The 26,611-nt window shown below is 45.9% G+C and overlaps 1 pseudogene; it reads right to left on the bottom strand.

Moving 5' to 3' along the window:
• Positions 1–11,514: 11,514 nt before the first annotated feature.
• Positions 11,515–12,446, bottom strand: LOC119923731 (annotated as a pseudogene).
• Positions 12,447–26,611: the final 14,165 nt, after the last annotated feature.

Raw genomic sequence — 26,611 nt, 5'->3', positions numbered from 1 at the left:
CTGCTAGCAGCCCTGTCCCGCTGGCCACAGCGGCCCTGGTCCCCAACTTCGGCCCCAGACTGGCTCCATCTCTTCTATCCTGATCCTCGTCCCCCCCGCCACCCCATCTCACTCACTTCCGGTCACTCTCAATGGGACAGCATGGGCCTGGGGGTCGCTGACTTCTGCAGGACTGGGTTGGTCCCTTCTTTTCCCTCAGCCTCACGGGTTTGGTCAGCCAGGAAGGAGCCTCTATCCTTCTCTGCTCTGCCTCAAACCCTGACAAGCTCTCCAGATGGGCCCTCATCATTGTAGATAAAGCAGGAGCTGCTTTGAGGGGGATCCCTGGAGGATGACTCGGGGCCCTGCCGAGGGAACCTCGTGACGTGAACGAGCCAAACACCCTTTGGTCACGTGGTTCCCGAGGATCTTGAGAGATGAGGGTCCAGTTCCTGCAGCACCAGCGATGGTGCCGGCCTCGCGGTTCCCATGGAAACAGCGGCATCTGCATCCCAGCGTCCCAACGGTTTCTGTTTTCACCAACAGTCTTTAGCCACTGTTAATGGTTTCACCTTTGTCTAATTCCCAACCTGAGACACTCAATCTTTCAGCCAATCAGCCCACTGTAACTTTTTCTTCTGGCCTTTGGGAAGCGCTTATTATATATCAGGCACGATACTAAGTGCTGGATAGATACAAACTAATGTATTCATTTATTAAATCGTATTTATTGATCACTTACTGTGTGCAGAGCACTGTACTAAGCTCTTGGGAAGTACTAGCTAATCAGATTGTACCGAGACCCTGTCCCCCATGGGGCTCACATCACAATCCCCATTTTACAGATGAAGGAAATGAGGCCCAGAGAAGTGAAGTGACTTGCCCAAGTTCACACAGTAGACGAGTGGGGGAGCCGGGATTAGAATCCAGGTCCTTCCGCACTCTATCCACTAGGCTGCACTGCTTCTATTGGCTTTCTGGGATCAAGATACCTGGTCTCTTTACCCGAGCGGGAATTAATTGGAGTGAAGGCAAAGCAGCTTCCCTGGGAATCTATAGAAAATCTATGGTGGAATCAGGTGATTCCTTTTTCCAGATTACGCTTTTCCTCAGGTCTCTCTGAATCATCAAAAACGGGCAGACGACCAGACAGGAAGACCCTAACCCCATTTGGCAGTTCTCCAGCAGAGGAGATTTTTCTTTCACGTTGAATATAACACTCATCATGATGGATGGCCGTACATAAAAGAGGCCATAGAGGGCAACCATGGCTACCATCCTCTTGGCCACTCTGACCTTGGGCAGCTCCCCAGGGGAGCATCCAGGGCCGTGGAGATGGCGGGCCCACTCGTGGTTGTCTGTACAGGATAAACACCAAGTAGCGGCTGGGATTAGAACACAGGTCCTTCTGAGTCCTAGGCCTAGGTTCTAATCTTCTGTTTAACCTTGGGCAAGTCTCTTCACTTCTCTAGGCCTCAGTTACCTCATCTGTAAAATGAGGATGAAGACTGTGAGCCCCATGTGGGACAACCTGATAGCACTTAGAACAATGCTTGGCACATAGTAAGCGCTTAACAAATACCATAACCATTATCATTAATAAAAGAAGCCTTTGGCAAGACATGGCAATATACGAGCAGCCTGCAGGTTTCAGAAATGTCACAGCCCTTACTAAGTGTGGTATTCGTTAAGCTCACTAAGCACTGAGGTAGAAACAAGCTGGTTGGAAACAGCTCACATCTCACATGGGGCTTGCGGTCTTCATCCCCATTTTACAGATGAAGTAAATAGAGGCCCAGAGAAGTCAAGCGGCTAGCCTAAGATCACACAGCAGACATGCGGCAGAGCCGGGATTAGAATCCCTGTCCTTCTGAGTCACAGGTGTGGGCTCTATCCATTAGGCGATGTTGTTCCCTCCCTGTTTGGGGAGGACCTGTGGCCTGAAACAGGTAGGTAACACAGTTGGCCCGGGGCCGGAGATCTGCAGAGCTTTAATGAGGCTCTCTCAGGTGGACTGAGAGAGGACTGGCCGTATTTGTCTGACCCTCCCAAGGGCCCCCCACCCCCGGGTCTGTTCGGTGGACAAGACCGGCAAATCAGAGAACAGTACTGACCCGGGGGAGACTCTGCCATGGTTAAAATCCGAGTTATTTGCCGGTCTTCCACCTCAGAGAGCCAGGATTGTTGGACGTAAGACCAACCGATCGGGGAGGAAAAGGAGAAAGCAACAGAGACCAGAAGACCCCAAACTACAGCAGGTAAGCGAGGTTAACCATCATCGCCTTATTGATCGCCTAGTGTGTACAGAGCACTGTACTAAGCGATTGGGAGAGTACAATGGAATAGAGTTGGTAGACACATTCCCTGCCCACAACGAGCTTACAATCTGGAGGGTGAGAGGTTGATGAGTTGGTTATGATATCTATCGTGTTGGGTGGGTATTCAAGCAGCCTGGAAGGCCTGGAAGTTGGGAGAGTTGGATTCTAATCCCTCCTCCACCACTTGTCTGCTGTGGGGCCTTGGGCAAGTCACATCACTTCACTTCTCTGCGCCTCGGGTTCCTCTTCTGTAAAAGCGGTTTGGGGTTGAAAGGAAGGAATGTGGAAGTTAATAGAGATGGCTTGTTAAAAGATGTGAGATTTTAGTGAGACCAAAGTCTGATGGATTTTTGAGGGACGGGACTTTCAAATTAAGGACACTGTGAGGCTGGAAATGCAGGAAAGAGGATTAAGAGGGAAGTACAATTAGGCAGTTAGCTTGCATGGAACGAAGAGCGATGAGAAATGATATGCAATAATAATTGCGGTATTTTATTAAGCGGTTACTGGGTACCAAGCACTACAATAGATATAGATTATCAGATCAGACAGACTCCATGCCAGATGGAGCTCAGAGCCCAAAAGGGAGGGAGAACAGGTATTGATCTCCATTTTACAGAAGAGGAAACTGAGGTACAGAGAACTTAAGTGAGTTGTTCAAGGTCCAAGAGTAAATAATGAGCAAACACTGGAACCTAGGCTCTCTGACTCCCATCATCAATCGTATTTATTGAGAGCTTACTGTGTGCAGAGCACTGTACTAAGCGCTTGGGAAGTACAAATTGGCAACATATAGAGACAGTCCCTACCCAACAGTGGGCTCACAGTCTAAAAGACCTCCCAGGACCTGACCATCCTAAATGGGTTGGACACTTCCAAAAATGATCTATTAAACAGTGGAGAAGGATGAGGACAGAGGCAATTCATTCAATCGTATTTACTGAGCTATTACCGTGTGCAAAGCACTGTACTACAACAACAAAAGACACATTCCCTGCCCACAACAAACTCACAGTCTATAGACAATGTGGTGGAGGGCTGATACAGTAGTGGCTATATAATGAGAGCTTGGATTAGAGTGGTAATTCTTTGGGTGAGGACAGAGTCTGGGAATTATTGAAGAGGTAGAATAGGCAAGATCTATTAGGAAATTATCTTTCAATTTCCATCTTGAATGAGGAGCAGAGGAGGACTCCAAGATTTTGGGAGAGAGAAAAACGGTGTCATTTTCAGGGAGGGGAAAGTTGGGTATGGGGATGGGCTTTGGGTGGAAGATGAGTAGCTTGGTTTTAAAGCAGAAGCAATCAATCAATCAATCAATCGTATTTATTGAGTGCTTACTGTGTGCAGAGCATTGTACTAAGCGCTTGGGAAGTACAAGTTGGCAACATATAGAGACAGTCCCTACCCAACAGTGGGCTCACAGTCTAAAAGGGGGAGACAGAGAACAAAACCAAACATACTAACAAAATAAAATAAATAGAATAGATATGTACAAGTAAAATAAATAAATAAATAGAGTAGTAAATACGTACAAACATATATGCATATATACAGGTGCTGTGGGGAAGGGAAGGAGGTAAGATGGGGGGATGGAGAGGGGGACGAGGGGGAGAGGAAGTAAGGGGCTCAGTCTGGGAAGGCCTCTTGGAGGAGGTGAGCTCTCAGTAGGGCCTTGAAAGGAGGAAGAGAGCTAGCTTGGCGGATGGGCAGAGGGAGGTCATTTCAGGCCCGGGGGATGACGTGGGCCGGGGGTCGATGGCGGGACAGGCGAGAAGGAGGTACAGTGAGGAGATTAGCGGCAGAGGAGCGGAGGGTGCGGGGTGGGCTGTAGAAGGAGAGAAGGGAGGTGAGGTAGGAGGGGGCGAGGTGATGGAGAGCCCTGAAGCCCAGGGTGAGGAGTTTCTGCCTGATGCGCAGATTGATTGGTAGCCACTGGAGATTTTTGAGAAGGGGAGTAACATGCCCAGAGAGTTTCTGGACAAAGACAATCCGGGCAGCAGCATGAAGTATGGATTGAAGTGGGGGGAGACAAGAGGATGGGAGATCAGAGAGAAGGCTGATGCGGTAGTCCAGACGAGATAGGATGAGAGCTTGATCGATCAGGGTAGCGGTTTGGATGGAGAGGAAAGGGCGGATCTTGGCAATGTTGCGGAGCTGAGACCGGCAGGTTTTGGTGACGGCTTGGATGTGAGGGGTGAAAGAGAGGATGAAACCAAGGTTGCGAGCTTGTGAGACGGGAAGGATGGTAGTGTCGTCAACAGAGATGGGAAAGTCAGGGAGAGGGCAGGGTTTGGGAGGGAAGACAAGGAGTTCAGTCTTGGACATGTTGAGTTTTAGGTGGCAGGCAGACATCTAGATGGAGATGTCCTGAAGGCAGGAGGAGATGCGAGCCTGGAGAGAGGGGGAGAGAGCAGGGGCAGAGATGTAGATCTGGGTGTCATCAGCGTAGGGATGATAGTTGAAGCCGTGGGAGCGAATGAGGTCACCAAGGGAGTGAGTGTACATCGAGAACAGAAGGGGACCAAGCACTGAACCTTGGGGAACCCCCACAGTAAGGGGATGGGAGGGGGAGGAGGAGCCTGCAAAAGAGACTGAGAATGAACGACTGGAGAGATAAGAGGAGAACCAGGAGAGGACAGAGTCTGTGAAGCCAAGGTCAGATAGCGTGTTTAGGAGAAGGGGGTGGTCCACAGTGTTGAAGGCAGCTGAGAGGTCGAGGAGGATTAGGATAAAGTATGAGCCATTGGATTTGGCAAGCAGGAGGTCATTGGTGACCTTTGAGAGGGCAGTTTCCGTGGAATGTACGGGACGGAAGCCAGACTGGAGGGGGTCGAGGAGAGAGTTGGTGTTGAGGAATTCGAGGCAGCGCGTGTAGACAACTCGTTCAAGTAGTTTGGAAAGTAATGGTAGGAGGTATACGGGCCAATAATTAGAAGGTGAGGTGGGGTCAAGAGAGGGTTTTTTTAGGATGGGAGAGACATGGGCATGTTTGAAGGCAGAGGGGAAGGAACCAGTGGAGAGTGAGCGGTTGAAGATGGAAGTTAAGGAGAGGGGAAGGGATGGAGCGAGAGATTTCATGAGATGAGAGGGAATGGGGTCAGAAGCACAGGTGGCCGGAGTAGCACTTGAGAGGAGGGAGGAGAGCTCCTCTGAGGATACTGCTGGGAAGGATGGGAGAGTAGCAGAGAGTGTTGAGAGCCGGGGGGTTGGAGAAGGGGGGGAGTGACTTTGGGGAGGTCAGACCTGATGGATTTAATTTTGTTAATGAAGTAGGAGGCCAGATCGTTGAAGGTGAGGGAAGGAGGAGGGGGAGGAACCGGGGGCCTGAGAAGGGAGTTGAATGTATGGAAGCACTGGCGGGGATGATGGGCATGGGTGTCAATAAGGGAGGAGAAATAGTTTTATCTGGCATAGGAGAGGGCTGAGTTAAGGCAGGAAAGGATAAACTTGAAGTGAACGAGTTTGGCATGGTGTTTAGACTTTCATCAGCAGCGTTCGGCAGCTCGAACATAAGAGCGAAGGAGGTGGACAGTGGCAGTGATCCAGGGCTGTGGGTTAGTGGTACGAGAGCGGCGAAGGGAAAGGGGAGTGAGTGAGTCTAGCTGAGTAGAAAGGGTAGAGTTGAGAACAGTAATCTGATCAACAAGACTGGGTAGAGAGGAGAGGGAGGCGAGGCGGGGTGTGAGGTGCTCATAAAGATGGATGGGGTCAAGAAAGCGGAGATCTCTGTGAGGGAATAATATGGATTTACAGGGGAAAGGAGTGTGAGTGAGGAGGCAGGTGAGAAGATTATGATTAGAGAGAGGGATTTCCGAGTTGGTGAGGGTGGACACAGTGCAACGATAGGAGATGATGAGGTCGAGGGTATGACCAAGTTGGTGAGTGGGTGAGGTGGGGTTGAGCAAGAGGTATTCTACTGCCCAGGTCTTTCTCATGAATTTCTAGGTGGAAATGGAGATGACCCTGCGGACCGTCAGGTCCCACGCCGGCTTCGTGGCCATCTGCCGCCCCAGTGTTATGACACCATCCTGTACCACAGGGCCTGGGCCTCCATGCTCGCTGCGTCCTGGCTCAGCAGCGGTCTGAACGTCTCCCTCTACACCACCAGTGTCTTGACCCTGTCCTTCCGTGGACCCAATGTCGCCCACCAGTTCTTCTACGACGGCCCCTCGTTGCTGAGGCCCACCTGCACCTCTAGCCAAGGCGCCGAAAATCTGAGTTTAGCCACTACCGTCAGCTTACCCTTCTTCTGCTTCGTGCTCATCGTGGTCTAGTACGCGCCCATCTTCCGGACAGTGCTGAGGATTCCGGCCGCCAAAGGCCGGGCCAAAGCCTTCTCCATCTGCCTGCCCCACCTCGCCATCGTCACCCTTTTCTTCACTTCCGGCTCCTCTGCCTACCTGAAGCCGATATACGACTCCCCCTCGACGCTGGACCTGCTGTTGTCCGAGTTCTACTTTGTGGTGCCGCCCACCTTCAAACCCCACAACTACAGCCTAAGGAACCAGGACGTGAAGGCCGCCATGGAAAAACTTTTAAGGCAGAAACCGTCCCAGGGAGCTTGCCTTTAGATTGTCAACGCCTTGGGAGCGGGCGTGCTGTCGACGGACGATGTTCTGGCATAAAAATAATAATAATTAATAATTATGGTATTCGTTAATCGCTTACCGTGTGCCAAGCATTCTTCTAAGCGCTAGGGCAAGTACAAGGTAATCAGGTTGCCCCACGTGGGGCTAACAGTCTTAATCCCCGTTTTACAGGTGAGGTCACTGATGCACAGAGAAATTAGATGGGTTGCCCAAGATCACACAGCAGGCAAGTGGCGGAATCGGGATTAGAACCCACGTCCTCTGACTCCCAAGCCCGGGCTCTTTCGGCTGCTTCTCATGAAATTCATTCATTCAGTCGTATTTATTGAGCACTTACTCTGTGCAGAGCACTGGACTAAGGGCTTGGAAAGTACAATTCGGCAACAGATAGAGACAATCCCTACCCAACAATGGGCTCACCTCAACAGATTTCCAGGGAGCTTTGATGAACCTTGGGCAAGTCACTTCACTTCTCCGTGTCTCGGTTACCTCATCTGTAAAATAGGAAGGAAAGCAGCGAGCCCCACGTGAGACCAAACCATCTGGTTTTTATCACAGCACTTAGTACAGTGCCTGGCACATAGTAAGTGCTTACAGATATCATTAAAAAAATCTATTGCACATTAAAAGTACCTTTTGCACTCTAAACCATCAGGGTATTATTGAGCAGGGAACAGACGCTGAGCTGTCTTCTCTGTTTTCCAGTGGCTTTGTGAGTCTTGATGAGAGGTGGAAATTCTGATACCGTGGGAAGAAGCACAGTCTTGCATGTCCGCAGGGTTCAAAAGGAATCAGAAAGGGAGCGGATTTGTTCATGGGCTGGAAAAGCAGCAATCCATCAGTTAATCAATTGTATTTATTGAATGCTTACTGCACGCAACTAAGCACTTGGAAGAGTACAATATCATCATCATCATCATCAATCCTATTTACTGAGCGCTTACTATGTGCAGAGCACTGTACTAAGCGCTTGGGAAGTACAAGCTGGCAACATATAGAGACAGTCCCTACCCAACAGTGGGCTCACAGTCTAAAAGGGGGAGACAGAGAACAAAACCAAACATACTAACAAAATAAAATAAATAGAATAGATATGTACAAGTAAAATAAATAAATAAATAAATAGAGTAATAACTATGTACAAACATACATACATATATACAGGTGCTGTGGGGAAGGGAAGGAGGTAAGAAGAGGGGGATGGAGAGGGGGACGAGGGGGAGAGGAAGGAAGGGGCTCAGTCTGGGAAGGCCTTCTGGAGGAGGTGAGCTCTCAATAGGGCCTTGAAGGGAGGAAGAGAGCTAGTTTGGCGGATGGGCAGAGGGAGGGCATTCCAGGTCCGGGGGTTGACGTGGGCCGGGGGTCGATGGCGGGACAGGCGAGAACGAGGTACGGTGAGGAGATTAGCGGCAGAGGAGCGGAGGATGCGGGGTGGGCTGTAGAAGGAGAGAAGGGAGGTGAGGTAGGAGGAGGCGAGGTGATGGAGAGCCTTGAAGCCCAGGGTGAGGAGTTTCTGCCTGATGCGCAGATTGATTGGTAGCCACTGGGGATATGACATATCACAATATATGATATGATATGACATATCACAATATAATATGATATGATATGACATATCACAATATGACAGAGTTGATAGACTTGTTTCCTTCCCACAAACAAGAGCCTGGTGGAAAGAATATAGTCCTGGGAGTCCGAATCAGTCAGTTGGATTTATTGAGTGCTCACTGTGTGCAGAGCACTGTACTAAGCGCTTATGAGAGTCCAATATAACAGCAAACAGACACTTTCTCTGCCAGATCTGGATCCTAATTCTGCCTCCACCACTTGTCTGCTGGGTGGTCTTGGGGAAGTCATTTAACTTCTCTGTTCCTCGGTTTCCTCATTTGTAGAACAGGGATTCAATGTTTTTCCTCCCTCCCCCTTAGACCGTGAGCTCCCTGTAGGGGGAGAGGAACGGTGTTTGACCTGATTACCGTGTATCTACCCCAATGCTCAGCACAGTGCTTGTCTGAGTGCTTAACAAACACATTTATTATCTTCCCTGACATCAAAACCCTTGTGGTCCCAGTCTTTTGCTTACCGATCTTTATGAGCCAGCAGCAGCATGGCACAGTGGATAGAGACCGTGCCTGGGAGTCAGAAGGTCCTGGGTTCTAATCTCCACTCTGCCTCTTGTCTGATGTGTGACCTTGGACAAATCACTTCACTTCTCTGTGCCTCTGTTACCTTATCTGTAAAGCGGGGATTAAGACTGTGAGCCCCACATGGGACAGGAACTGTGTCTAACCCGATTTGATTGTATCCACCCCAGAGCTTAGTACAGTACTTGGCAAATAGTAAGCACTTAACAAATACCATCATCATTATTATGACCCATAATCATTAACCTTTTGTTGACCTCCTACATTCCACTTCTTACCAATGGGTCACACATACTTGGGGGACAGAGGCCGGGATTTTTAAAATTTTATTTATTAAGTGCTTAGTATGTGTCAAACACTCTTCTTAGAGCTTGGGTAGATATGAGTCTATTAGGTTGGACACAATCTCTATCCCATATGAGGCTCAGTCTAAATAGGAGGGAGAACGGGAGAAATAAAGCACAGAGAAGTGAAGTGACTTGCCCAAGGTCAGACAGAAGACAAATGGCGGAGCTGGGATGAGAACCCAGGTCCTCTGTCACCCTGGCCTGGGCTCTTTCCACTAGGGCACGCTGCTTCTCATGATAAAACCTCAAGAAAGGAAATGACTATCAAATCCCCATTGACACAGGAGTCATTTGGGTCCACCTATTAGGAAACATTTCTAGCAACTAGCAGGTTTATTTCAAAAGAACACATTGATTTAGGGCTGAGATCAAAATTTCAATTTTCAGGATTGAGAACAGCTTAAGTGCAAATGAACTGCTATCTCTCCATCATTGAAACTTTAGTCCATTGATCAAATCACCTGTAAATAAGACACATAAAATAATGGAACAGGTCGGTCCTATGAACACTATTATTATTATCATCATCGTTAATAAGAAGAATAGTAATATTTACTATTTACCAGCACTTAGGACAGTGCTTGACACATAGTAAGTGCTCGACAAAAACCATTAAAAATTACCTGGCTCTTACTATGTGCTAAACTCTGGGGTAAATACAAGGTTATGAGATTAGAAATAGTCCGTGACTCACACGGGGTTCACAAAATCTATCTTAACCCATTTTACAGATGAAGAAACTGTGGCCCAGTAAGGGAAAATGACATGCTTAAGGTCACACAGTAGACCAGAGACTTGAACAAGGGTCTCTTGAATCTCAGGACCACTAGGCACACTATCAATCAATCAATCAATGGTACTTATTGAGCGCTTACTGTGCGCAGAGCACTGTACTAATTACTCGGGAAAGTCCAATGGAACAGAATTCCTACTATTCTCTGTCGTACTATTTCTACCCTTTCATTGAGTCTCACCTCTAGCAGGTCTTTCCAGGATATTCACCTCGATAGCTACATTTTTAATAATAATAACAATAATGATGACATTTGTTAAGCGCTTACTATGTACCAAGCACTGTTGAAGCGCTGATCATTTTACCTATCATTTACTGATCATTTTACTGCTAAGCATCATTTTACCGAATGATGGCATATAATAACCTCATCCAGGCTTACCTACTGTAATCAATCAACGATCAATGATATTTACTGAGCACTTATTGTGCGCAGAGCACTGTACTAAGCACTTGGGGAAGTACAATACAACAGAGGTGGTAGACACATTCCTTAGCCACAACGAGCTAAGAATCTTCAGGCAAAAAATTGACTGCAGAAAGGGGAAATAGTAGAAAATTAAGAGTATTTATGGTAATCAGTTAATCATATTTATTGAGCGCTTACTGAGTGAACAACACTGTACTATGCGCTTGGGAGAATACAATAAAACAAAGTTGGTAGACATATTCTCTCCTAACACCAAGCTTACAGTCCAAAAGGGGAGACAGACATTAATCTATCCCTCAATTGTATTTATTGAATGATTACTGGGTGCAAAGCACTGTACTAAGCACTTGGGAGAATACAATACAACAGACACATTTCCTGCCCACAAGGAGCCTGCCGTCTAGATGGGGAAGCAGGCATTGATCACGGCGAAGGTGTGAAAGTTGATTAACACACATCTTGTAGCATAGTGCCTCATCAATGGATACATACAGCTCTGAGTGTAATTCAGGATACGAATCTTAGGATTCCTTGGATTTGTGCCCCCGGGGGTATTTTAGAGAAGCAGCTGGGCCTAGTGGAGAGAACATGGTCCTGGGAGTCAGAGAACCTGAGTTCTAATACTGGCTCTGCCACTTACGGGCAGTGTGACCTTAGCCAACTCATTTAACTTCTCTATGTCTCAGTTCCCTCGATACCTGCTCTTCCTCCTACTTAGACTGTGAGCCCCATGTGGGACCCAGCTCTTAGTTCAGTACTAGGCACGTGGTAAGCGCTTAATGGATACCACAATTATTCTCACTGTCCGATTTTTGTCCAGATATCTGTTTTTCTTCCGTGAAGAGTTGTCTGTTTTAGCTGCTAACTTTCCCACCCTTCTCCAAAACTCTAGACCAATATGATTCAAGATGTTAGTCCTTTTCTGAACTCTGGTCTTTTCCCAGAATCCTCCTCACCGCCCCCTTCACGTCCTTGTTCCTCAAGGTGTAGATGAGCAGGTTGAGGGTGGGGGTGACCATGATGTAGAAGAGGGTCAGGAACTTGTCCAAAGTCCCGGAGAAGGAGCTGTTGGGCCAGATGTAGACCACGGTGTTGGACCCGTAGAAGAGAGTGACCACCAGGAGGTGGGATCCGCAGGTGCCCAGGGCCTTCCTCCAGACTCGGATGGACTTGATCCTCAGTACGGCCCGGACGATGGATCCATAGGAGACCGTGATCAGGCTCAAGGGCAGGAGAATCAGAACCAGAATGCCCACGAAGAGCTGGACCTCATTGGCCCAGACGTCCACACAGGCCAGCTTGAGCATGGCGGACATCTCGCAGAAGAAGTGGGGAAGTCGTCGGTGTCCGCAGCGGGGCAGGTGGAAGATGACGGTGGCCTGAATCACGGTGTCCCCCACCCAGCTCAGCCAGACTAATCCCACCGGTGTCCAGCAGAGCCGCGGGTGCATGACGGTAGTGTAGTGAAAGGGTCGGCAGACGGCGGCGTTATGGTCCAAGGCCATGATGTCCAGAAGGATGCGCTCCAAGGCCAGGAAGACATAGAGCTGCACTGCACAACCGACCACGGTAATGGTCTTGGAGGGACCCTGGAGGTTCCACAGAAGCTGGGGGGCGATGCTGGTAGTGAAGCAGAGGTTCACGAGGAAGGGGTGAGACAGGAAGAAGTACATGGGCCTATGGAGATGGAGACCCAGGCGGGTCAACAAAATGATGGCGGTGTTGCCCACCAGGGTTAGGAGGTAAAAGATCAGACAACCACGAAAAGGATCTTCTCTAACTGGGGCTGAACATAGACACCCACCAAGACAAAGCCCTCTCCAGAAGTATCATTAGGCATCATCCTCATCCTTGTAGGAAAAGCGAGGGAGGCAGGGAGAGAGAGAGGTTGAGAGAAAGAGGGAGAGGGGAAGAGAGGAAGGAGGAAAGAAAAAATAAGAGAGTGAGGGAGAGAAATCAATCAATCAATCGTATTTATTGAGTGCTTACCGTGTGCACAGCACTGTACTAAGCGCTTGGGAAGTACAAGTTGGCAACATATAGAGACAGTCCCTACCCAACAGTGGGCTCACAGTCTAGAAGGGGGAGACAGAGAACAAAACCAAACATATTAACAAAATAAAATAAAATAAATAGAATAGATATGTACAAGTAAAATAAATAAATAAATAGAGTAATAAATATGTACAAACATATATATATATATATATATATACATACGGAGAAAGAAGAGTGAGGAGGCAGGGAGAAAGAGAGAGGAGGATGGAAAAAGAGAGTGGGAAAGAGGAAAAGGAGGGGAAAATGAGAGAAGGGGAGTGAGGGAAAGAGAGAGGAAGAGAAAAAGTGGGAGTGAGGGAAAGCGAGTCCAAGGGAGAGAAAAAGTGAGAGGGGAAGAGAGAGAGAAAAGAGTGAGTGAGTGTGAAGAGAGAAAAAGCAAGAGAAAAAGTGAGGGAAAGAGAGTGCAAGGGCGAGAAAAGGCAAGACTGAGAGAGAGAGAGAAAAAAAGATCATAAGGGGGAGAAAAAACCAGAGAGCAAGGGAGAGTGAAAGGGAGAGAAAAAGAAAGAGGGGGTAAATCGAAGGAGTAGGAGAAAAAGGTGCAAGAATGAGAGGAAAAGAAAAATAAGAGTGAAGGGAAAAACATAAAGGAGAGAAAAAGCAAGAGAGAGGGAGTGAGGGAAAGCAAGTGAGAGGGAGAAAAAGTACGAGAGAGTGAGGGAAAGGGCCTTGGGCAAGTCACTTAACTTCTCTGTGCCTCAGTTGCCTCATCTGTAAAATGGGGATTGACTGTGAGCCCCCAGTGGGACAACCTGATCACCTTGTAGCCTCCCCAGTGCTTTGCACATAGTAAGTGCTTAATAAATGCCATTATATTATTATTATTATTATTACCCCAGTGCTTAGAACAGTACTTGACACATGGGGAATGCTTAATAAACAATAAATAAATAAAAATAAACAAATAAACGAGCATGCAGTCTAGAGATGCATGGAGACTGGTTCCTTTCAGGAAAAATGTATATTTTATGGTATATGTTTAGCACTTACTATGTGCCCGGCATTATACTAAGCGCTGGGGTAGATTCAAGCTAATCAAGTTGGGCATAGTCCCTGTCCCACATGGGGCTCACAGTCTTAATCCCCATTTTACAGTTGAGGTCACTGAGGCACAGAGAAACCAAGTGATGTCCAAGGTAGACAGTAGACAAGCGTCAGAGTCGGGATTAGAACCCAGGTCCTTCTGGCTCCCAGTCCCGGGCTCTTTCCAATAGGCCAAACTGCTTCTCCACTGTGGCCGGTAAACCGCACACTAAACACTTTTCCTGACAACCTGACAACGGATAGAATGGCACATCAAGTTCTCACGTACCGGTCACCACCTGAGATGGGAGGGATTGAGTCGACCAATCTCGTCCGCCTCCTCTTCTCCGAAAACTGGAACCCCAAGACCAATCTCTGATGGTCACCTGCTCTCCCTTCGACGAGAGGCCGGAACGAACCGAGCCGTGGAGGGAGTGGGATACTTTATACCTCTCCTGTTAGGAGGTGTTACGGGCCATCATTGTATCACTGTGTCTACCCCCGTCACCGCTTTTACTAGTTGGGGTACTTGTCTAGGGAAGGCTAAGGAGCTCAGAGACAGAGTCAAACCACCTGAGACACTGCACTTCCTGCCAGGCCTTTGCTAGTCTCCTGGCACACCTGGAGTTCTGTTGTTTATTTGTTTTGATGGCATTTGTTAAGCGCTTACTAGGTGTCAAATGTTTTTCTAAGCACTGTTTGAACTTCACCTGTCGTCCAGGGATTCACGTTCAGGTAATAATAATAATAATAATAATAATAGCATTTGTAAAGTGCTTACTATGTGCAAAGCACTGTTCTAAGCGCTGGGGAGGATACAATCTGATCACCTTGTAACCTCCACAGCGCTTAAAACAGTGCTTTGCACATAGTAAGCGCTTAATAAATGCCATTATTATTATTATTATTATTATTATTATTATTATTATTATTATTATTATTATCAGGTTGTCCCACATGGGGCTCACAGTGTTAATCCCCATTTTACAGATGAGGGAACTGAGGCACAGAGAAGTTAAGTGATTTGCCCAAAGTCACACAGCTGACAATTGGGGGAGCTGGGATTTGAACCCACGACCTCTGACTCCCAAGCCCCTGCTCTTTCCACTGAGCCACACTGCTTCTCACAGTACATAGGTACTATGTATTTCTCATAGGTACATAGTAGAAGTCGTAATTGCATTTATTAAGTGCTTACTGGGTGCAGAGCACTGTACTAAGCTTAGTGGAGTGCTCTGGACGTAGTAAGAGCTCAATTATTATGACTGAATGAAGACTTGTACATCCCAAGCCCTTAGTACAGTACTCTACACACAGTAAGCGCTCAATAAATGCGATTAAATGAATGAATGTATGAACAAGAGAAGCAGCGTGGCTCAGTGGAAAGAGCCCGGGCTTGGGTGTCAGAGGTAGTGGGTTCTAATCCCGGCTCCGCCACTTGTCAGCTGGGTGACTTTGGGTAAGTCACTTCACTTCTCTGGGCCTCTGTTACCTCATCTGGAAAATGGGGGTTACGACTGTAAGCCCCACGTGGGATAACATGATGAGCTTCTATCCCCCCCCCCAGCTCTTAGAACAGTGCTTGGCACATAGTAAGCGCTTAACAAATGCCATCATCATTATTATTATCATAAATGATAGGAGAAAGTACACGGATGGGGAATTAACACAGTCCCTGTCCCTCATGCAGATTACAATCTTAAACTGGACAGAAATCACACCTACCCACTCTGTTGTATCGAATGTTCCCAAGCGCTTAGTACAATGCTCTGCATCATCATCATCATCATCAATGGTATTTATTGGATGCCTAACATGTGCTGAGCACTGTACTAAGCACTTAATTCCTTAGTAGATACCATTGATTGATTGATAGTTGTCCTTCATCTTTGAAGAAGATTCCACAATGGTAATAAGAATACAGTAAGTGCTTAACAAATGCCATAATAATGGCATAGTGAGTGCTTAACAAATGCCATAATGATAATAATAATAATAATAATAATATAATTACTTAACAATTGCCATAATAATAATAGTGAGTGCTTAACAAATACCATCATAATAACATAGTGTATGCTTAACAAATACCACAATAATAATAAAGTGCTTAACAAATGTCATAATAAGAATATAAGTGCTTAACAAATTCCATAATAATAATATAGTGAATGCTTAAAAAATACCACAATAATAATAATATCGTAAGTGCTTACCATATGCCATAATGATGATATAATGTGTGCTTAACAAATACCATAATAATAATATAGTAAATGCTGAACAAATGCTGCAATAATAAAATAGTGAGTGCTTAATAAATGCCATAATAATAATATAGTAAGTGCTTAACAAATGCCATAGTGAAGATACAGTGAGTGCCTAACAAATAGCATAATAATAATATAGTAAGCACTTAACAAATGCCGTAATAATAATATAGTGAGTTCTTAACAAATACATAATAATAATATAGCAAGTGCTTAACGAATACTGAAATAATAATATAGTCAGTGCTTAATAAGTCCCATAAGATAATGAGTGCTTAACAAATACCATAATAATAACATAGTAAGTGCTTAACAAATGCCATAAGAAGAATATAATAAGTGCTCAGCAAATGCCATAATAATAAGATACTGAGTGCTTAACAAATAACACAAAAATAATAATATAGCAAGTGCTTAACATATGCCATAATAATAATATAATGCGTGCTTAACAAATACCATAGTGATGATATAGTAAATGCTTAACAAATGCTGCAGTAATAAGATAGTGAGTGCTTAATAAATGCCATAATAATAATATAGTGAGGGCTTAACAAATACCATAATAATAATAATATAGTAAGTGCTTAACAAATGTCATAGTAATGATGTAGTGAGTGCCTGACAAATACCATAATAATAATATAGTAGGCACTTAGAAAATGAGGTAATAATAACATGGTGAGTTTTTAACAAATACCATAATAATAATATAGTATGTGCTTAACAAATACTGAAATAACGATATAGTGAGTGCTTAACAAATCCCATAAGATAGTGAGTGCTTAACAAAAACCATAATAATGTAGTAAGTTCTTAGAAGCAGCGTGGCACAGGGGAAAGAGCCCGGGCTTGGGAGTCAGAGGTCATGGGTTCTAATCCCGGCTCTGCCACTTGTCAGCTGTGTGACTTTGGGCAAGTCACTTCACTTCTCTGGCCCTCAGTTACCTCATCTGGAAAATGGGGATTAAAACTGTGAACCCCACATGGGACAACCTGGTCACCTTGTATCCCCCCCAGCACTTAGAACAGTGCTTTGCACATAGTAAGCGCTTAACAAATGCCATCATTATTATTATTATCATTAGCAAATGCCATAATAATAATAATAATATAGTTAGTGCTTAACAAATACCATAATAAGACTAGAGTAAGTGCTTAACAAATGTCATAATCATAATATAGTGAGTGCTTATTATATACCATAATAATAATAGAATGAGTGCTAAATAAATATCATAATAATCTAGTGAGCGCTCAACAAATACAACAGCAACGATGATAATACTAATAATTATTGTAAATCTAGACGGATAAATGTAGGTGGAGCAATCTCCCCCTTCAGTTTTGCAATTTTTCTGCTTCTAGAGGTTGAAAGTAACGGCCCAGTGGGAATCCTAGCTTTTGTGAGCAGGAGGGATCCCCGGGGAGTGGGAGAAGATGAGAGCTGTACGTTTTTCAGTTCATAAAACCGGCTCCTCTGTTTCTGCAGCTTAGTGGAAAGAGTGTGGGCTTGGGAGTCAGAGGTCATGGGTTCTAATCCCGACTCTGCCACTTATGAGCTGTGTGACTTTGGGCAAGTCACTTAACTTCTCTGTGCCTCAGTTCCCTTATCTTTAAAATGGGGATTAAGACCGTGAGCCCCACGTGGGACAAACTGATTACCTTGGATCTACCTCCGCGCTTAGAACAGTGCTCGGTACATAGTAAGTGCTTAACAAATACCATTATTATTATTATTATTATTACTATTATTATGAAAACTGGAGGAGCTTGGGTTCAGCTGTAGTTGCAGCTTTCCTCGTTTTGGAGGAAAATTAAAACTGCTGGGATTTTTCTCAAATATTTCCCTTCCTGGGCAGGATTTCCCAAACGTCAATCCATCGATTAATCAATAGTATTGATTGAATGTCTTTCATCTGTAGATGTCACGCCCTGGGTGCAGAGGAGAAAATGCACAGGAAGAAATAGTAGGATTTAATCCTCATTTTGCAGTTGAGGTAACTGGGGTCCAGAGAAGTGAAGTGACTTGCCCAAGGTCACACAGCTGGCACATAGCAGAACCGGGATTAAAGCCCAGGTCTTCTGACTCCCAGGCCCGTGCTCTAGTCACTAGACCACACTGCTTGGATAACTTAATATTTTCACCTCCATCCTTCCCACAGGACCCTATTTCCTGTTTCCCCACAAGGAAGAAATCGTCAACCACATGGCATTGAGGGAATTCCTGTTCCTGGGATTCTCGGAGGTCTGGGAGCTGCAGCTGGTCCAGGCTGCGCTGTTCCTCCTGGTCTATCTGGCGGCCCTGACGGGGAATCTCCTCATTGTCACTGTCACCGCCTTCGACCGGCGCCTCCACCCCCACATGTACTTCTTCCTCAGGAACCTGTCTGTCCTCGACCTCTGCTACATCTCCGTCACTGTTCCCAAATCCATCCACAACTCCCTGACCGACGGTATATCCATTTCCTTCCTGGGCTGTGCGACCCAGATCTTCTTGGTGGTCCTGTTTGCCGCCTAAGAGATGTTCCTACTAACGGCGATGTCCTACGACCACAACGCCGCCATCTGTCTCCCCATGTGCTACGAGATCATCATGGACCGGGCCTGTGGGAAGATGGCCGCCGCCTCATGGCTCGGCGGGGGGCTGAGCGGAGTCATCCACACTTCCGTGACTTTCTCCCTCCTCTTCTGTGACACCAACGCCATCCACCAGTTCTTCTGCGACATCCCTTCCCTCATCAGGCTCTCCTGTTCCAGACGCTACATCGACGAGATCGCCGTTATGGGCCTCAGCGTGTTTCTGGGCCTCGGTTGTTTCGTAGGCATCGTCGTCTCGTACGCGTGCATCTTCAGGGCCGTGCTGAGGATTCCGACCGCTGAGGGCCGGGCCAAAGCCTTCTCCACCTGCTTGCCTCACCTCATCGTCGTCATCTTGTTTCTCTCTACTTCCGTCTTTACCCATCTCAAGCCTCCCTCAGACTCCACCTCGACGCTGGACCTGCTGTTGTCCGTGTTCTGTGCCGTGGTGCCCCCCGCCCTGAAACCCCTCATCTACAGCCTGAGGAACCGGGACATGAAGGCCGCCCTGGGTAGGGTTCTGAGGTGGAAATTTTTCATGTAGAATGGAATACCTCTAGTCTGTTCAAAAGTGGAAGATCAGCATTGACTCTATCTACTCAATCCGCAGTATTTATTGAGGGCTAACTGTATGAAGAGCACTCTACTAAGCGTAGATCCACTGGAGAACAGAGTTATGTGCGATCTGAAGATTTTGACACCTAGATATTCAATTAATCGTATTTATTGAGTGCTATCTTTTTTGATGATATTTGTTAAGCACTTACTATGTGCCTGGCCTGGAATGCCCTCCCTCCACACATTTGCCAAGCTAGCTCTCTTCCTCCCTTCAAAGCCCTATTGAGAGCTCACCTTCTCCAGGAGGCCTTCCCAGACTGATCCCCCTTTTCCTCTCCTCCTCCCCATCCCCCCCACCCTACCTCGTTCCCCTCCCCACAGCACCTGTATATATATTTGTACAGATTTATTACTCTATTTTACTTGTACATATCTACTATTCTATTTATTTTGTTAACTATGTGCATATAGCTTTAATTCTATTTGTTCTGACGATTTTGACACCTGTCTACATGTTTTGTTTTGTTTTGTTGCCTGTCTCCCCCCTTCTAGAATGTGAGCCCGCTGTTGGGAAGGGACCGTCTGTATATGTTGCTGACTTGTACTTCCCAAGCGCCTAAGTATAGTGCTCTGCACACATTAAGTGCTCAATAAATATGACTGAATGAATGAATGTCAGGCTCTGCTCTAAGCACCAGGGTAAATTAAGCTCACAGTCTTAATCCCCATTTAACAGATGAGGCAACTGAGGCATAGAGAAGTTGAGTGGCGTGCCCAAGGTCTCACAGCAGACAAATTGCAAAGCCGAAATTAGAACACTTGTCATGTTTACTGAGTGCCAAGCACTGCAGTAAAAAAACAAAAATACCCTTCTGCTAGATTAGGATAGACAGGGAACATATGTATCATCCCTATTGTAATGCCCTCTCTTAAGCACTTAGTACAGTGCTCTGCACATGGTAAACACTAATAAATACCACCGATTGACTGATTCAAGCAGTACAATTTGTGCCTCACCGCCAACCCCTTGCCTGTATACATTCAGTAGTATTTATTGAGCTCTTACTGTGTGCAAAGTGGAAAGAGCCTGGGCCTGAGAGTCAGAAGTCATGGGTTCTAATCCTGCCTCCACCACTAATCAGCTGTGTGACTTTGGGCCAGTCACTTAACTTCTCTGTGCCTCAGTTCCCTCGTCTGTAAAATGGGAATGAAGACTGTGAGCCCCACATTGGACAACCTGCTTACCTTGTATCTACCCCAGTGCTTAGAACAGTGCTCGGCACATAGTAAGCACTAAACAAATACCATCATCACATCATCATCACTGTACTAAGCGTGGCTCAGTGGAAAGAGCGCGGGCTTGGACCAGAGGTCATGGGTTCTAATCCCGTCTCTGCCACATATCTGCTTTGTGACCTTGTGCAAGTCACTTAACTTCTCTGACCCTCAGTTACTTAATCTGTAAAATGGGGATTAAGACTGTGACTCCCACGTGGGACAACCTGATCACCTTGTATCCCCCCGGCACTTAGAACATAGTAAGCGCTTAGCAAATGCCATCATTATTATTATTATTACTAAGCCCATATCCTACCTCTGGCCTAGAACACCCTTAATAGCCAACAGACTATCACCCTCCACATCTTCAAAGCTTTATTAAAATCCCATCTCCTCCAGGAGGCCTTCCATGACTAAGCCCCAATTTCACCTGCTCCTTCTCCCTTCTTTGTCATCTACGTGCTTGGATCTGTGACATTTGAGCATTTGATATTCCTTTACTCTGTGTTGAGCACTGGACTTAAACCCAGCCCACACACTTCACTCCTCTAACGTCAACTTTCTCACCGTACCTCAATCTCGTCTGTCGCGCCGACGACCTCTCGCCCACGTCCTGCCTGTGGCCTGGAAGAGCCTCCCTTCTCAACTCCAAAAGACAATGACCCTGCCCCCTTCAAAGGCTTATTGAAGGGCCATTTCCTCCGAGAGGCCTTCCCTGACTAAGCCTTCATTTCATCTTCTCCCTCTCCCTTTTGCCTTGCCCTGATTTGCTCCCTTAATTTAGCTCTCCCTCAACCCCACAACTCTTATGTACATATCTGGAATTTATTTATTTATATCAATGTCTGTCTCTCCCTCTAGGCTGTAAGTTTGTTGCGGGCAGTGAATGTACGTGTGATTCTCAGGAGAAGCAGCATGGCATAGTGGATAGAACACAGGCCTGGGAGTCAGAAAGTCATGGGTTCTAATCCCTGCTCTGCCAGTTGTCTGCTGTGTGACCTTGGACAAGTCCCTTATCTTCTCTGTGTCTCAGTTACTTCATCTGTAAGATGGGGATTGAGACTGTGAGCCTCATGTCGGATAAGGGATTGTGTCCAACCCAGTTTGCTTGTGCCCACTACAGTGTTTAGAACATAGCAAGCGCTTAACAAATACCATAATTATTACTATTATTGAACTCTCCCAAGCTCTGCGTACTGTAAGCGCTCAATAAATACGATTGACTGACTGAATGACTAAATGTTTGGGAGCGTAAAGTTGAAGAAACAGAGGTCCGGAGAGGCTAATTAACTTGCTCAAGGTTATAGTGGGCAAGAAGCCAAATTAGGCTTCCCAATCCAGAGCCCTTTCCAATAGACTTCCCCACTGAGACCCTCATTTCCCACCCCATAAGGTAGGGTACAGAGTCCAGAGGGGATAATGAGAGCTGAGAACTTCCCCTTCCTCCCCCATAACAACTCTCCTCATGTCTGTTAGACTACGGAGACTACCCAAGGTAGTCACCTCGGGCAATTCATTTCACTTCTCAGAGCCTTAGTTCCCTCATCTTTAAATGGGGGTTAAAATGCGACCCCCATGTGAGACATGGACTGTGTCTAACCCGATTAGTTTGTATCTACCCCAGCGCTTAGCTCTGTGCCGGGCACATAGTGAGCGCTTGACAAAGACCATAAAATTAAAAAAGGACAGCACAGTCACTGTCGCAACTGTTTCATCCTCCTCACATATCTCAACACTCTGGGGAGTTTGGACTAGGGGGAGATTTTAGAGCTGATGTCACCTCTTCCCTTCCCCGGTTTCCAATGCCACACAGGTATGCATTCTGAGCTCACCCCGGGGATGCCAACCCCCTTTTCCCTGAAGTCTCCTGGGTAATAAAGGCCAAAGTTTCCCCCACGTGCCTTGAGGCCCCCAAACAACCAAACACAGCTACAAGTTGTCCTTCTATGACCAGCCACGTGTTCAAATGGTGGCCGGAGCCTTGCAGAATTTACCCAGCTGAAACAGGTGAGCCATAATTCTATTTATTATAGCTATAATTATATTTATTATAGCTATAATTCTATTTATTCTGACGCTTTTGACACCTGTCTACTTATTCTGTTTTGTTGTCTGTCTCCCCCTTCTAGACTGTGAGCCCTTTGTTCGGTAGGGACCGTCTCTATCTGTTGCCGACTTGTACTTCCCAAGTGCTTAGTCCAGTGCTCTGCACACAGTAAGAGCTCAATAAATACGACTGAATGAATGAATGAAAGGTGAGTCCAGCAAACCGCACCTACCACCTATCATTGATCATTCGATTGTTTTATGGAGCTTTTAATGTGTGCAGAGCACTCTCATAAGCGTTTGGGTGAGTAATAATAATACCAATAATAATTATATATAAAATAATATTATTAATAATAGGAGAGTAATAATAATAATTATGGTATTTGTTAAGCGCTTATTATGTGCCAAGTACTGTTCTACAATATAACAGAGTTGGTAGACTTATTTTCTGACATAATGTGCTTATAGTCTAGAGGGCGAGACAGACATAAATATAAATAAATCAATTCTGGATGTAATTCATGAATTGTAATTTATTATATAATACAATATAATGTACTATCATTTAATAAATCTGTGGATATAATATACTTGGATTTGCACCCTTTATTTGTCCCTCCCTCATCCCCACAGCATGTATGTACATAAAAGTAATTTGTATGTTTATACCAATGTCTGTTTCCCCCTCTGAACTGTAACTAAGCTCCTTGTGGGTAGGGAATGTGTCCAATCAACTCTGTGACACTGTACTCTCCTCAAGCGTTTAGTACAGTGCTCTGCGTGCAGTAAACTCTCAATAAACATGATTGATTTATCAGAATGTACATAGGTGCCAACTCAATGGCTCTTAATAATAATGATAATAATTCCACCACTAGATTGTAAGATTATTTAGGGAAGGGATCATGTCAACTTGTTCTATCGTACTCTCCCAAGGGCACACAGTAAGTCCACAAATATCAGTGACTAATGTTGTACTCTATTTGCTTTATTAATGATGTGTATATAGCTATAATTCTATTTATTCTGTTGGTATTGACACCTGTCTACTTGTTTTGTTGTGGGTTTTTTGTCCATCTCCTCCTTCTAGACTGAGCCCGTTGTGGAGTAGGGACTGTCTCTATATGTTGCCTATTTGTCCTTCCCAAGCGCTTAGTACAGTGCTCTGCACACAGTAAGCACTCAATAAATACGGTTGCATGAATGAATGAATGTTAGGCAATAATAATAATAATAGTAATAATGACATTTAGTAAGCGCTTACTATGTGCAAAGCACTGTTCTAAGCGCTGGGGAGGTTACAAGGTGATCATGTTGTCCTACAGTGAGCTCACAGTCTTAATCCTCATTTTACAGATGAGGTAACTGAGACGTACAGAAGTTAAGTGACTTGCCCAAAGTCACACAGCCGACAATTGGCGAGGCCGGAATTTGAACCTATGGCCTCTAACTTCAAAGCCCGGGCTCTTTCCACGCGGCTTCTCTAGGCTATGCTAAGTGCCTATTTACTAGACAGTTTCTTCCAGGCTGTAAGGGGACTAGTGCAGAGATCCAGACCACCCTAATCCTAGAGTAATTGTATTCCTCTATCATGTCCTTGAAAATGTAGCAGCCTAGGTTTTCAGCACTGGCATTGAAATTAAAATCCGGGACACGTATCGGGAAACCAGTCCATCCGGTCTGACAGCACTCTAGAACATAATAGTAATAATAATAATAATAATAATAATAATAATGGTATTTGTTAAGCGCTTACTATGTGCAAAGCACTGTTCTAAGCGCTGGGAAAGTTGCAAGGTGATCAGGTTGTCCCATGGGGGGCTCACAGTTTTAATCCATGTTTTGCAGATGAGGTGACTGAGGCACAGAGAAGTTAAGTGACTTGATACACAGAACAACTAAATAGAACTTTTCCTCGTGTGCCTTCATGATATACTTATGTCACATCATGTTACATAACAGATGTGATCTACTGGACACACAAAGACAGGGTGGTCAGCTAAGATGGGTCAGTCAAGCCCAGACTTGGGCGTCAGAGGATGTGGGTTAAAATCCCAGCTCTGCCAATTGTCAGCTGTGTGACCTGGGGCAAGTCACTTGACTTATCTGGGCCTCAGTTTCTTCATTTGTAAAATGAGGATTAAAACTGTGAAACCCCCGTGGGACAACCTGATTACCTTGTATATACCCCAGAGTTTAGAACAGCGCTCAGCACATAGTAAACGCTTAAAAAATACCATTTTAATTTTTATTATTGAGCGCTTACTAAGCTTGGGAGAGTACAATGTAACAATGTTGGTAGAAAAAATCACAGCAATCAGTGGTATTTATTAAGTGCTTGCAGTGTAGTACAGAGCACTGTACTAAATGCTTGGAAAAGCAAATTGGTGGACATATTCCCTGCACACGAGAAACTCCAAGTCTAGAGCGTGGAGACAGTCATTAAAATAAATTACGCCAATGAATACAAGTGCTGTGGAGCTGAAGGTGAGGCGATGCAAATCCAAGTGCATAGGTGACACAGAAGAGGGAGAGAAAGTCAGGAAAAGAGGGCTTATTTGAGGAAGGCCTCTTGGAGGAGATGTTACTTTATTAATGTTTTGAAGATCGGGAGAGTGGGGGTCTGGCGCATATGGAGAGGGAGGGAGTTCCAAGCTATGGGGAGGTCTTGGAAAAGAGGTCGGTGGCAAGATAGACGAGATCAGGGCACAGTGAGTAAGTTGATGCTAGAAGAGTGGAGTGGGAAGGTTGGCCTGTAATAACAATAACAAAAATAATAATGATTCATTCATTCAACTGTATTTATTGAGCACTTACTGTGTGCAGAGCACTGTACAGAGCTTGGGAATTACAAGTCGGCAACATATAGAGACGGTCCCTACCTGACAACGGACTCACAGCCTAGAAGGGGGAAGACAGATCATAAAACAAAATATGTAGACAAGTGTCAAAACCATTAGAATAAATATAATTACATCTGTATGCACATCATTAACAAAAGAAATAGACTAGTAAGTATGTACAAGTAAAATAGAGTAATAAATCCGTACAAATATATACAAGTGCTGTAGGGGAAGGAAGGGGGTAGGGCGGGGGGATGGAGAAGAGGAGAGGAAAAAGGGGCCTCAGTCTGGGAAGGCCTCCTGGAGGAGGTGAGCTCTCAGTAGGGCTTTGAAGAGAGGACGAGAGCTAGTTTGACGGATGTGAGGAGGGAGGGCATTCCAGGCCAGGGGAAGGATGTGGGCCGGGGGTCGACGGCTGGACAGGCGAGAACGAGGCCCAGTGAGGAGATCAGCGGCAGAGGAGCGGAGGGTGCGGGCTGGGCTGGAGAAGGAGAGAAGGGTGGTGAGGTAAGAGGGGGCAAGGGGATGGAGAGCCTTGAAGCCGAGCGTAAGGAGTTTTTGTTTCATGCGAAGGTTGACAGGCAACCACTGCAAACTTTTGAGGAGGGGACTGACATGCCCAGAGCGTTTCTGTAAAAAGATAATCCAGGCAGCAGAGTGAGGTGTAGACTGAAGCCGGGAGAGACAGGACGATGGGAGATCAGAGAGGAGGTATTTGTTAAGCGCTTATTATGTGCCAAGCACTATTCTAAGCACTGGGGCAGACACAAGGTAATCGGGTTGTCCCTCGTGGGGCTCACAATCTTAACCCCTATTTTACAGATGACTTAGCTGAGGCCCATTGAAGTTAAGTGACTTGACGGAAGTCACAAAGCTGATAGCAGAGCCGGGATTAGAACCCCTGACCTCTGACTCCCAAGCCTAGGTGAGGTAATGTTAGGAATTTATCGAGTACCTCAGAAGGCACTGTTACCTTCTGAAGTAAGAAAGGAAGAATAAATAATATATTAGTGCCTACAAAGACCTGGATATTACTTGGAAAAGACTCCCACTTTACTTCTCATTTCCCACTGCCCTTTCATCCTTCCAGGATGGATAAAACCATCTTCCAGAAGGAAATGGCCAATCTCACGGAGGTTTCGGAATTCTTCCTTCTGGGATTCTCGGAGGTCCGGGAGTTGCATCTGGTCCACGCCGCGCTGTTCCTCCTGGTCTACCTGGTGGCCCTGATGGGGAATCTCCTCATAGTCGCCATCACCGGCCTCAACCGGCGCCTCCAAAACCCCATGTACTTCTTCCTCAGGAACCTGTCTATCCTCGACCTCTGCCTCATTGTCGTCACCGTCCCC

Source organism: Tachyglossus aculeatus, unplaced genomic scaffold (genome assembly GCF_015852505.1).
Source record: "Tachyglossus aculeatus isolate mTacAcu1 unplaced genomic scaffold, mTacAcu1.pri scaffold_233_arrow_ctg1, whole genome shotgun sequence".
Taxonomy (NCBI): domain Eukaryota; kingdom Metazoa; phylum Chordata; class Mammalia; order Monotremata; family Tachyglossidae; genus Tachyglossus; species Tachyglossus aculeatus.
Note: the sequence above shows the minus strand (reverse complement) of the source record. Positions and strands in the feature narration are given on the sequence as shown.